This window comes from Ixodes scapularis, unplaced genomic scaffold (assembly GCF_016920785.2).
Source record: "Ixodes scapularis isolate PalLabHiFi unplaced genomic scaffold, ASM1692078v2 PGA_scaffold9__187_contigs__length_104089568, whole genome shotgun sequence".
NCBI lineage: Eukaryota > Metazoa > Arthropoda > Arachnida > Ixodida > Ixodidae > Ixodes > Ixodes scapularis.
In genome coordinates, this window is record NW_024609884.1 from 78,730,504 (window position 1) to 78,742,511 (window position 12,008).

The following is a 12,008-nucleotide window of genomic DNA, read 5'->3' on the forward strand; positions in this document are numbered from 1 at the left end:
GGGGGGGAAGCTAATCCCCGAAAGTCGTATTTGTCTCCGTTGGTGGGGGAGAACTCAAATCTCCCTCTCGTGCCTTCCTCAATGCTAAGTCAAAGTCGAAAGATAAAGCAAATATGTACAGAAAGGCAAGCCCTTCCTCACGCGTTGGCCGTGACGTCACGGAAATGGTAGGACTCTATTGGATGCGGAGATGGCGGAGGGATATCTGATTTCCTTTGAGGGGCATTTGCCGCTACCTTCTTAACCTGTAACTGACTATACACCAACTCATGTTTACAAACAAACCGGAGCGCCCCTAGCGGACGCCACCGGTGCCGCGCATGCGCGGTGGATGGTGGGCAAGAAGCCCACCGTCGCCCATAAACAAACCATTGAATTGCGTTGTTGTCGGCGTCGGTGGGAGCCCCCGTGCTCTTTTTCGCGTTGGAATTGTTGATGCTACGTCCTCCTAACAATGTCTGACTACTTGAGCGGCTTCAGCAAAACTAACGAGGCAAAACTTTGCGTGAATAATGTGACGTGCGGCGATTCATTTCACGTGGACGCCGCAGAATGGGCACTAAAGCCTGACTCCCACGATGAGATTCTGCTCGCTGTTTTCAGACGTGACGTTGCTCGGACTGCAAACGCGTGGACCGTAGCTGAGATAGTGGACGTCGATACTGAAAACCGCAAGTAGAATCGGACTTTACAAGTCGGTGATGGCCACCGGTAACAATAATGATCAACATCTTCTTGTATCTGTGTACTTAGCCTACTTACCCCAACCAACCTTCAAAAGTGTTTTGAGGCCTGCACTTAGTTCTTATCGCAATTACCGGGTCAACGTTTGGTTTACGGGCCGCTGTCGTTTGAACGAGCTGACGACAAACAGTAGCCAAGTTGAAAGAGCAGACGACAGTTCGAACGCATGCGTAATTGGGGTACGGGCAAGAAGCACCGCGTCCCGCGTCAACAAACCACTCGAATGTCACGTTGTCGGCGTCTGTGTGAGTCTGCATACTCTTTTTCGCAATTACCGGGTCAACGTTTGGTCTACGGGCCGCTTTCGTTTGAACGAGCAGACGACAAAAAGCAGACGTTTGAAAGAGCAGACGAAAGTTCGAACGATCAAGCGGCCGTGTGAATTTGAAGACGCACTGAACCCGTGGGTGGTTCGGACAACTTGGCGGTTTTCTCTCGTTTATGTTGGAACAAGGCAAATACATCTGGCGACCGCAAAGTGTTGCCCGCGCACGCAATCGTAGTTCGACAGCGTCTGGTTTGCCCTTTTCACGGCTACTATCTACGTTCTCAGACGAACGGAGGGAACACATGAAAACTGATCTTCAAACCTTTCCAGACTCTCTTGGTACAACCCTTGTCGCAGCATTTTGACGAGAAGGCAGGTTTTTTGTCTCGTTTCTTCCAAAGGAACACAGGAATGCATGCCTGGCGCGGCGACTTCTGCCCACCGCCCCAGGCCGGAAGTGCGTCCGGCGCGCCACCACCGCGGCGTGACGTAGGAGAGTTGAGTTCGTGTATAGCAAACGCTGTGTCAAGGTCAAGTAAAACCACATTATTTAATACAATGCTTCTCTTTCCCCTTACAAAAGTAAAAACCTCTGCATCCCAGCATCAAGTGTGATTAAAGGTTGACAATACAATTACCTACAGAGCCAATCCTAATTGTCTCTTTTGAAACCTTTTTCTTTTAAATTTTTTTTTTCTTGTTTTGCTCACCACAATAGTGTTTTCCCACACCGAAGAACAGTTATTGCACTCTTCCACGTGCCTCGCAACTTCAGTTTCAGACTTGTGTTTCTCTTCTCGTCGTCCGTTTGTGTCCGGTTTAGAATCATGGTAACAAAAAACCAGCCTGCCTGCTTATTGACTGTCTTCTGTGGTCATCTTGCTTGAAATCAAGGCTGCAAACGTTGCCTCACTTGTCTGGAACTCGTGTGCTCTTTCCCTGATCCTTGCAGATACCTTTCTGAAAGCAAGCAGTGACAGTGTGTCAACAGAATACTTCTGAACACTACCCCTTTTTAAGAAAAAAAATTATGCGAATATATACAGTGTGTCTGAGCCATATTAGGACATAAAAAATTATGAACTGAGGGCACTTTAGCTTTTTACAATGTCTTTTGGTGGCATACTTATCACACTCAAATTTTGTGAGTGCAGTGATGTGATTGCTGCACCAATTGTGCCAAGGGGCTAACCCTGCTACATCCTGCCACATTTTTACAAAATATGGGTAATCTGCGCCAAGCCTGCGCCAAAGGACCAATTTCGGTCTCCTTTCAAAACCGAAACTAAACTGAGTGCCATAATTGAGCATGTGTGTTACGTGGCGCAAGCAGCCGTCCGTCACAAGGTACCCTGCATCGATTGTCCATCCAATCTCGTATCGCATCTTTTCGTAAACATATTTTTAACAATATATGCGGGTGTGTGCGGACGCTCCGACGCTAGCGTGCCGAGTACCAGCCATGTCGTCATGCTGTGAAACAAAACCATTTTTTTTTTGCGCGGCGGGAGTTACTTTGTGAGCTAAAGCACTTGCTCCTGAAAGCAAGAGCCGTGGGAAAACTATATTTGGTCCCTGCCTTTCAGTCACCGTGGTCGCACGATGTCAGGTGGTGCCGTCCCCCCGTCGCTGCAGATATGGCGCTTTCTAAAATGAAACTAAGTACCGCCGCATGTTCATCGACATCCCTCTTGTTTAAAGGGATACTCCGGCGATTTTTTGAGTTACCTCAGCTAACTTTATTTTCTGACTCTCCCGGTTTTTACCCTTCCCGGTATGTTATTTAGTATCACGAAATTCACGATAGTTATTGTGAAATCGGCAAATAAAAATGGTGCAAAAACCAACATTCAAATATACCCCCCCTTTTCAGTGCCGTGACGTCAGTGGCGGGCAGGCTTGCCAGTTGAGCAAGCACTTTAAAAAATAGAATATGCCAATCATTTCTTCCGTGCTGGAGCGCTGGTACTGGAGCGAGTTTCCAAAGCATTCATTTGACACCATGATACTGCTTCGAATCAGTTAATAACAAATTCTACAGTCCAAAGAGTGAACCCCCTGCCTTGCACTTATGTCACTTTTTCGTTGTTGCCAGTAGAGACTTTCAGTTTGAAAAACATGGTGAGGACCAAAACTCTAAATTCAATAACTTTGCGAAAAAGCAATATTTTGACCTTTATTTGGGATACTGTTTTAGCGATGTTCGTTGGTGAGTTTAGCAAAATTCAAGCAAATCGGAGGCAATGAAAAAACCTGTGGAGTACCCCTTTAAATCATACGTTACTACAAAAATCCCTCTTTAACTCAGACTGCTGTGTCGAAGTATTGATTATCTAGGTTTCTCTCGATGGGCTTTCTTCAGAGAGGGACCACTGCGTGTGAAAAATTTGCCTCGAAAGAAAGTTGGTGAAGAGAAGTGAGCTGAAGAAAAGAAGGCAATGTCTGCACGCTGAACCCGCACAACGCGCTTGTTTGTCTCGAGTTCAGTCGTTGCACAAAGCGCTTCAAGAACTTCTTGACCCTGGCTTGCCATGTCTCGCATTAATGCGATCAGGATTTTTTGTTTTTTTTTAAGCTTGTGTTTTGTTTGCCAGCCTGGCAAGCACGCGCTGCTGGACTTTTTTTTTTTTTTTTTCTGACAGTTGCATTATGCATACACCTTTGGGAATCAGGTGGCGATGGAGCGGAGTGGCATGGTTTCGGCTTTGATCGAACAGCTGTTATCTCCACTCACGCGACAAAGCACGTGCAACTGCAAGCCTGCCGAAGTTGTCCTCACGTGCATGCGAACATGATTGCACGACAGAGGCACCAGCCGGGACGCTTGCAATCCATTGTTTTATGTTTGTTTACTTCTGACGAAAATCTGGCACCCCGGGAACCAGTAAAACAGTGGCAAGCGGTTTTTTTTTTAATTGCTCGGCCATGCCTACAGCACTGCGCACTTGTGGAATGTCTCGGCAGCAAAAACACAAGCAGCGAGTTCCGTCGCACGTCGCATCAGAACACAACACCAAGTGTCCTTCTTTTGTACAACACTTCAAACAAATATTTTTTTTATTTTTCTAAGGATATCTGCTTAAAAAGCCACTTTTGCTGCTCTGAAACACTGTTTTGACTGCTTCAGAAGCCACTTGCTGCTCCAAAGCACTGTTTTGGTTGCTCCAAAGGCAACATTTGCTGCTCCAAAACACTGTTTTGGCTGCTCCGAAAGGTGCTCCATAATGGCTTAGGCCAATCACATCACTGCGAGTGTAGGTTTTAGTAAACAAATTTAGGCTGGAAAATCCTTATGCACTGAGTGAAAAACCATCAGGTTGACTCTCCTTCACAGATGGCACAACATACAGCATTGAGATTGAAGTTTATCTGTGATGAATTTACTTTCATTTTATTACTTTAAAGGCCCCATTAGAAGTATTACATAAGGGGTGGGGTTACATATAAAAGCATTTTTAACAGACATTCATGTCGGAAGGTGGTTGACGACAGTCTCCATGAATACGGATGGACATGTGATGGCGGAGACATGGTGGGGAAGGCCGTTCCAGTCTGCTGCTGCTTGAGAAAAAAAGGAGGCTGAAAAAGTTGTAATGCGGGCACGGGGGAGCGTTACTTGAAGTGAATGACCAATGCGCGGAGATATGCGTGACGGGGGACAATGTAAGGTGCATGATTGAGCGAGCTGTAGTAAAACTTGTGAAAGAGGGAGAGGCTGGAAGTGCGACAGCGGAGAGAAAAGTGTCAGCCCGGATTCTGCTTTTAAAGATGAAACGCTGAAATCGTATGAGTAGGCAGAATGAATGAACCTTGTGGATCGATTTTGAACAGATTTAAGTTCATTACTAATATATGCTTGGCAAGGGTTCCAGATAGCAGATGCGTATTCAAGTTTTGACCTAACAAGTGATTTTTACGCAAGTAAACATACTTGCTTCGGGGCATGGCGTAGATTACGTTTAAGAAATTCAAGGACTCTGTTTGCTGCTGATATGACGTTGGTAGTATGCGCGCGCCAAGATAGATCGTTCGACAGTGTTACATCTAGGTATTTAAAAGATTGTACGGATTCGACGGTGACGCTAGCAATTGTTTAGGGAAAAAGAAGGGGGTTACGGCGACGATGAAATTATACTAGTTTACATTTGCTGGGATAAAGGGTCATTTGCCAACAGTCGCACCCTTCTTCCACATGGTTAAGGCCATTCTGCAGGCATGTCTGGTCAGAGGTGTTAGTGATTGTACGATAAATAATGCAGTCATCCGCAAACACACGAATGTGGCATGACAGATGCGATGGTAAGTCATTTATGTATATTAAGAACAGGAGGGGGCCGGGGACAGATCCTTGTGGGGACGCCTGATGTTACTGGGAGAGGGTTAGATGAGTGGTTGTTAGCAAAGACAAACTGAGAGCGATTAGACAGAAATTCCTTGACCCATTGAACAATAGCAGTGTTTAGATTTAATTGGGAAAGTTTTAGTAGGAGGCGTTGGTGCGGTACTTTGTCGAATGCTTTGGCAAAATCTAAAAAAAATTGTGTCAGTTTGAATAATGTTATGGTCAAGATTATAATGCAAGTCGTGAGCGAAGAGTGCAAGTTGAGTTTCGCGAGAGAAGCCTTTACGAAACCCGTACTGGGAGGGGTGGAAAAAGTTTATAGAGTCTAGGAAATTAATTATTTGAGTGTAGATGACGTGTTCCATGGCTTTACAAGGGACGCTTGTTAAAGAGATGGAACGGTAATTTAGTGGGGAGTCCTTGCTACTCGATTTGTAGACTGGAACGACCCTTGCCACCTTCCAGTCGTCCGGTAAGATGCCTGTAGAAAGTGATTGTGAGAACAGCAAGGTCATGTACACAGCAGATATACGTGTGGTATTTTTTAAAAGTTTTGAGTTAATTCCGTCAACGCCGGCTGACGATGAGAGTTTGATATTTTCAGTTAATGATGAGATGCCATCTACAGAAAATGTGAGAGCTGGCACAGTAGATATTGCGTTAGAAGGTATTAAAGAGAAAAGGTCATTGGTTTCTTTGGTAAACACGGAAAAGAAGGCCGAGTTAAAAGCATTGGTGCACTCAGTGTCAATGACTATTTCGCCCGCTCCGTTCGTCTGGCTAATGATGCGCGTCTCTTGGGGATTCATAACTTGCCAAAATTTTTTAGGATTGTTAATTAAGATCTTTGGCAAGTCATCATAAAAAAAAAAAAAAAGGAATGCTTTGCGTTATGTATAGATACCAGAGAGGTGTCTTCAGCTGCATAGTATTTTTCCCATGCGCAGGGGTTTCCATTCCGTATGGCCGAGCGAAAAAGGTTTTTTTGTTGTTTCCTAGTTTTTTTAAAGACCAGGGTTTCTGCCGATTTTCACGGAACGTACTTATTAGTATGAATTTATTTGAAAGGTCATTTAGTTTATTTCTGAACATTATCCAGTTTGTATTAATAGAGCGATTAAGAAATGATGCTTCAAAAATTGGAAGGAAGGCGTTTAGCTCCCTGTTTATTATTTTATAATTTCCCTTATCATGAAGGCAAATTCTTTTATCGCGTGTTTGACGTCGTACCGGGCAAAAGTTGAAGGTAGCATGACTTACTTTGTCGTCGCTGATTTCGCGGAGATAAGTAACCGATGATAGGCTGTCTGGATGACTGCTTATTATTAGATCTAAGATGTTTGCGGAATCCCGTGAAATATGTGTGGGTTCGGATAAAAGTTGAACAAGGTTAAAATCAAGACATACGTTAATAAAATCTTTTGTGGCTTCGTTGCCTATAGCTGAGGGGACCTGGTTGCTCCAGTCTATTTGCGGGTAATTAAAGTCTCCAAAGAGAAGGATATTTGCATTCGGGTACGTTGAGGCAAATTCACTAAAGATGTTATTAAGTTTACAAGAAAAGTCAGGAGAATTATGGGGAGGCCTGTAGCAGACTCGCAAAAGAACCGTCTGAGGTGAAGCGCGACATATGAGCCATAGTATTTCAAGGTCGGATGTAATGTTAGCAATACAACATGACAACTGCTGGTGTGTGGCGATGAGAACACCTCCTCCTCGTGTGGCTTGGCGGTCATTTCTATAAAGGCGGGGAAGTCTGGCAAATTGGTCAGAACTTCAGTATCAGTGATTCCTTTAGACAGCCGTGTTTCGGTTAATATCAACAAATTACTGCCAGAGGACAACACGAGATTAGACACAATTTCTCGTTTCGGAAGAAAACTATGCGCGTTGGTGAAGATTACAGAAAATGAAAGATTAGTTTTGGTAGAAATTCAAGAGGGGGCTATTATTTTCTTCTGACGGGGCAATTGCTATGCTGTTTCCTTCACAGTCTGTGATGGTTCATCAAAAACATAACGTTTCGGGGCTATGAGTATTGTTTTAGACCGTAAAGAAAATGGCATACTTTTGCTTTTTGTTTTGGACGGGCCAAAAAAAGCATTCGCCAACACTGAAACTTGTTCCTTTGTGCTCGCGGCCATTAGATAGTATTGTATCTTTTGTCTTGTAGAACGTGAATTTAACGATTACTGGGCGAGGGCAGTCAGATGTATAATGTCCAAAACGATGTGCACGCTCTATTTATTTTGGGTCTATGGTTATGTTCAAGTGATCATGACAGTGCCGGATGACGAGTTGTTCAGATTGGGCAAACGTTTCTGATTTATGGCCTATTCGTCTGGGGCACACCGCACCCGTCCAGTGCAGTAAACTCTTTCCACTTTAGTGCACGAAAAGCTGGCGGGGAGAGAAGGAAGCTCCCCTCTCCCTTCTAGCCTTCCGTGTACCACGAACCTCGCTGCCCCGGTGCGATGCGGGCCCAGATGAATTGGCCATAAGTGGAGTTAGGGATGCCATAGAAAATGCGGTTGTTGCGTCGAGAATGATTTTCGGCATCGTCGAAGCGCTCCTCCAGGCCACAGACCAAATGGGTCGTCTGAGCCGTCTCGATTTTTACATTTTCTAACTCGGTGCGCAAGGGGGCGAGATTTCGATAGTGGATTTCGAGCGCAGTCATGCACCCGCTCAAATCTGATATGGCTTTATCTGTTGTTAAAAGCTGGGTTTTAAGGTCTTGTACCTCTGCAAGTAATTTCAATTGGCCAGTGGATAGTTTTTTTACCTCGGCTATTATGGCGTTAGTATCAGGACCAGCATTAGTTTCGATGTCACCCGATTGCAACAGCAAGGAACGGATGGTATGGAAGCACTCAATCGAAATAACAACTCAACACTGCAGGCTCAGCAGCTGCCCAAAAGCAAATACAGCAGATCAGAGTGTGTGTTACCATCATGGAGTGGCAATTCCAACCAGGTGGTTCTGACCGTTTTCCGCCCTGTACTTTGGCAAAAGGATGATTTTTTAGCTTAGCTAAAATCTACACCCATGAAATTTGAATAGAAGTCCCACCTAAAGACAGCTTTGTGAAAACTTGCAGTGCAGTTAGTCCGATGGATTCTCTATACAACTTTTTTTTTTCTGTTTGAATAGTGCTCGGAAGCATCCTGTACATGGCTTGCATTGATGTTACGTCAGCTGCCCTCGTGGAGGCCTCGCTGCTGAGCACGTTCCTTCTGCACTATTAATTTCACGCGACCATATTTGTTTTGTTTTTTTCGGCAAGAACAAGTAGGGTAGATCACCGCCAGGGTGCGACAGTGTCGCGTGCGAGCTAGAGTTCCTGTATATAAGCTTCCATTGGAGCAGAGTCGTGTATTCATCCATCTTAAAATTCAAAGTTATGCTGGGAAGCCACTCTACTTGCGTACAAGAACAGTGCTTCAACGATTGCGGCTGGTGCTTTGATATCCTTCTTTCCGTTATCATTTTCACGTCCACACCATACTTTATTATATACTTCCAGGAAACATTTCTTCCAAGTACCATTTAGGAAAATGAGACAGGTAACATGGCATGTGAAGTAACTTTCAAGTTAGTATACTTTTTGGCGACCAATTTGGTTTCATGAAAAAGCATTCATTCATTCATTCATTCATTCATTTATTTTTCGTGCTCATGAACGGCGAGTAGCCTATGTAATGATGCACAGAGTCAAAAGAAACACACATAAGAAATCAACAGCACATGCAACAGCTAATATCTATTATGGGGGAACAGGAAATAGGTAACAGTTAAATATCAGCCAGAGAACACCTAAACGCTTGAACACTTGAGTTGAAAATGTCGATGTCGATGCTGGTTGTACTGAACCTGTTATAAAAATGTTGGATGCGGTTCATGGGACTGGAGAGGTTGATTTTTTGAACTGAGAAAGTGGGATTAACCCTCAAAAGCACTCGCGGTACATATATGCTAATAGCTGATGTAAGGGTCGAACAGTCAATGCAACCATGAACGCATTTATACAAAAAAACTAGATCGCGCTCAAGTCTTCTCGAGCTTAGTGTGGTACAATCACATCGTCGTAAAAGCCTGTTATACTCATAATAAACACTGCGGCCAATATAGCGATCATATACAATACGGAAGAAACGTCTCTGCACGTTTTCGATTTTTGCTTGGTTTGCATTACCAATACAATTCCAAACAACAGAACTAAACTCAAGCTTGCTACGTATTAATGAAAAATACAAAATGAATATGCAAGCTGACGAAGGGAATTCACGTGTTATTCTCGAAATAACACCTAGCGTCCGATAGGCAGCATTTGTGATGTTGGAAACATGTTCATTGAATGACAAAGATGAATCAATATACACTCCTAGATCTCTTGTGCATTCAACCCTACGCAGAGGTAGGTTCTCAAGATAATAACAAAAGCTTACAATTTCCAGTTTCTTAGAAAAGGACATAACTACAGTTTTTTTAGGATTTAGTGTTAACAAATTGCGGCAACACCAATGATGCACAGCATTAACATCCTCCAGTATCATTTCACAGTCATAGATGGATGAGACCTGCCTAAACAATTTGATGTCGTCAGCATATTGCAAAATATGTGAATGGCGGACACAAGAACCAAGATCATTTATAAAGACATTGAATAAAATTGGTCCTAGTATGGACCCCTGTGGCACACCCGAAAATGACACATAAGGTTTAGAATGATGTCCCATTATACGAACGAAGTTTTTTCTTTCCATCAGATAGTTCAAAAAAAATTTGCAAAGCTGGTTATTGACTCCATATGTCCCCAATTTATGGACAAGAATTGAATGATTAACCAAGTCAAACGCTTTCGATAGATCAAAGTATACGGCGTCTACCTGCCCACGCTGATTGGTAATCGGCGAAACGAAGTTTAAAAATGATACTAGATTGGTCTCTACAGACCTGCCAGAGAAGAAACCGTGTTGTGAAATGCTAATTTTACGTTTAAAAAATTGTGACAAATGTTCAAACAAAACGATTTCATAAACTTTCGAAAATGCACAAAGCAAGGATACCGGCCTGTAATTCTTTACGTCATCGGTCTTGCCACCTTTGTGAACAGGCACAATGACAGAATTTTTCCAAAGCTCAGGAAAAGTAAAACTTGACAGAGACAAGTTGAAAATATGAGTTAATATCGGCGTAAAAATGGAGGAACAACCTTTAACAATAAAGCTTGGGATGCCATCAAATGCCATTGATATCTTGGGTTTTAGTCTTTTTATCGCAATCTCGATTTCAGCGCTTTGAAAAGACGTTATCGAGAGGTTATCATTAAAATTGCTACTATCATCTGGCGTGCATGGCGTAGCTTGGTTTGAGGAGTAGACAGATTCGAAATAATCAGCGAATGCGTTTGACACACATGCAGGTTCATTCAGCACTTTACCAGATGCGTCACATAGGCTTATCGCAGGAGAGGACGTGGTCATGCGATCATTGACATACCGCCAGAAATACTTGGGGTCGCGGTTTAAGCTGCGTTCAACTGACTCTCGATAAGATTCTTTGTCCCTCTTGATTAACACTTTAGCTAACGCTCGTGATTTGGAAAACTTATTATACCAAAACTGTGTTTGTTTAACCTTATATTTCCTATGGTAGTGCAGTTTTTTTCTAAGCTCGGACCTAAGCTCGTGCGAAAACCAATGAGGATAGCGGGATGAGTGACGACACTTTTTTGGAACAAACATTTCGATGGCGTTCGTAATACAGTTAGTAAGTAACTCAACAGCGCAATTTACATCGGTTGTTTCATATACTGGTGCCCAATCAACGCTATCTAAAAATCTGAAAAGGCCAAGATAATTACCCCTATTAAAAGCGAATGATTCATAGCTTGTATGCTTTGATGTCCTGAAGGAAGCGTTGAAGGAAGCGGAGAAGGGAACATGCCACTCATCGGGGGGAACAAGGGGCTTAGAGACCGGTACGAGGGTATGAACATGAAAGTTCACTAAAGCGAGGTCCAGTACGTTTCCCGCCGGGTTCTGAAAACTATTTAACTGATTCAATCCTAGATAGTTCACAGAATAGAGTAGAGTATTCGCCTTAGATGTTACACAACCAGAATATGAGAAAGGGTGCTCTAAATTCCAGTTTATATCAGGGACATTAAAATCTCCTAGAATAAGAATACGGTATTTGTCGACGTCTAATTGATCACAAAGCAGGTTCATTTGTTCCGAAAATCCGGTGACATCAAGGCTCGGCGGGAAGTAAAACGTGCCAATGAGCAAGTTGGAGCCGGCCAAAGTTATTTCCACCCAGACAGATTCACCGCTAAATTCAAGGTCAAATCTCCGTACCGCCTGCAAATGTTTTTTAACAGCAATGAGTACACCACCCCCGAAGTTCGCCGACATGCCTTCATAATTCCGATCCCTACGAAATACAGTATATGCTGGAGGAAAGTAATCAGATGATGAAAAAGAGCAGTTCAACCATGTTTCGCTTAATGAAATTATGTCGTAATCACTCACTGCAACATTTGTAAAACATGTATTGGCCTTAGTACGTAGTCCACGAACGTTTTGATAGAATACAGAACACTTCATAAAGGAAGAACACTTTTTTTTTTTTTTGTTAGGACGGCACTG

The 12,008-nt window shown here is 43.3% G+C and overlaps 1 protein-coding gene across 5 annotated transcripts in view; it reads left to right on the plus strand.

Moving 5' to 3' along the window:
* The window catches only part of LOC115308773 (zinc finger protein OZF-like), a 72,311-nt gene that overhangs the window by 18,435 nt on the left and 41,868 nt on the right, over nt 1–12,008 (plus strand). Inside the window, exon 1 of one of the 5 annotated variants that reach the window (XM_042287308.1) lies at nt 8,765–8,921. The exons of the other annotated variants lie outside the window; for them this stretch is intronic. The gene's annotated coding sequence lies outside the window, so the exon portion shown is untranslated. Of the gene's footprint in view, nt 1–8,764; nt 8,922–12,008 lie in introns of those variants that run through there. 5 annotated transcript variants of the gene reach the window in all.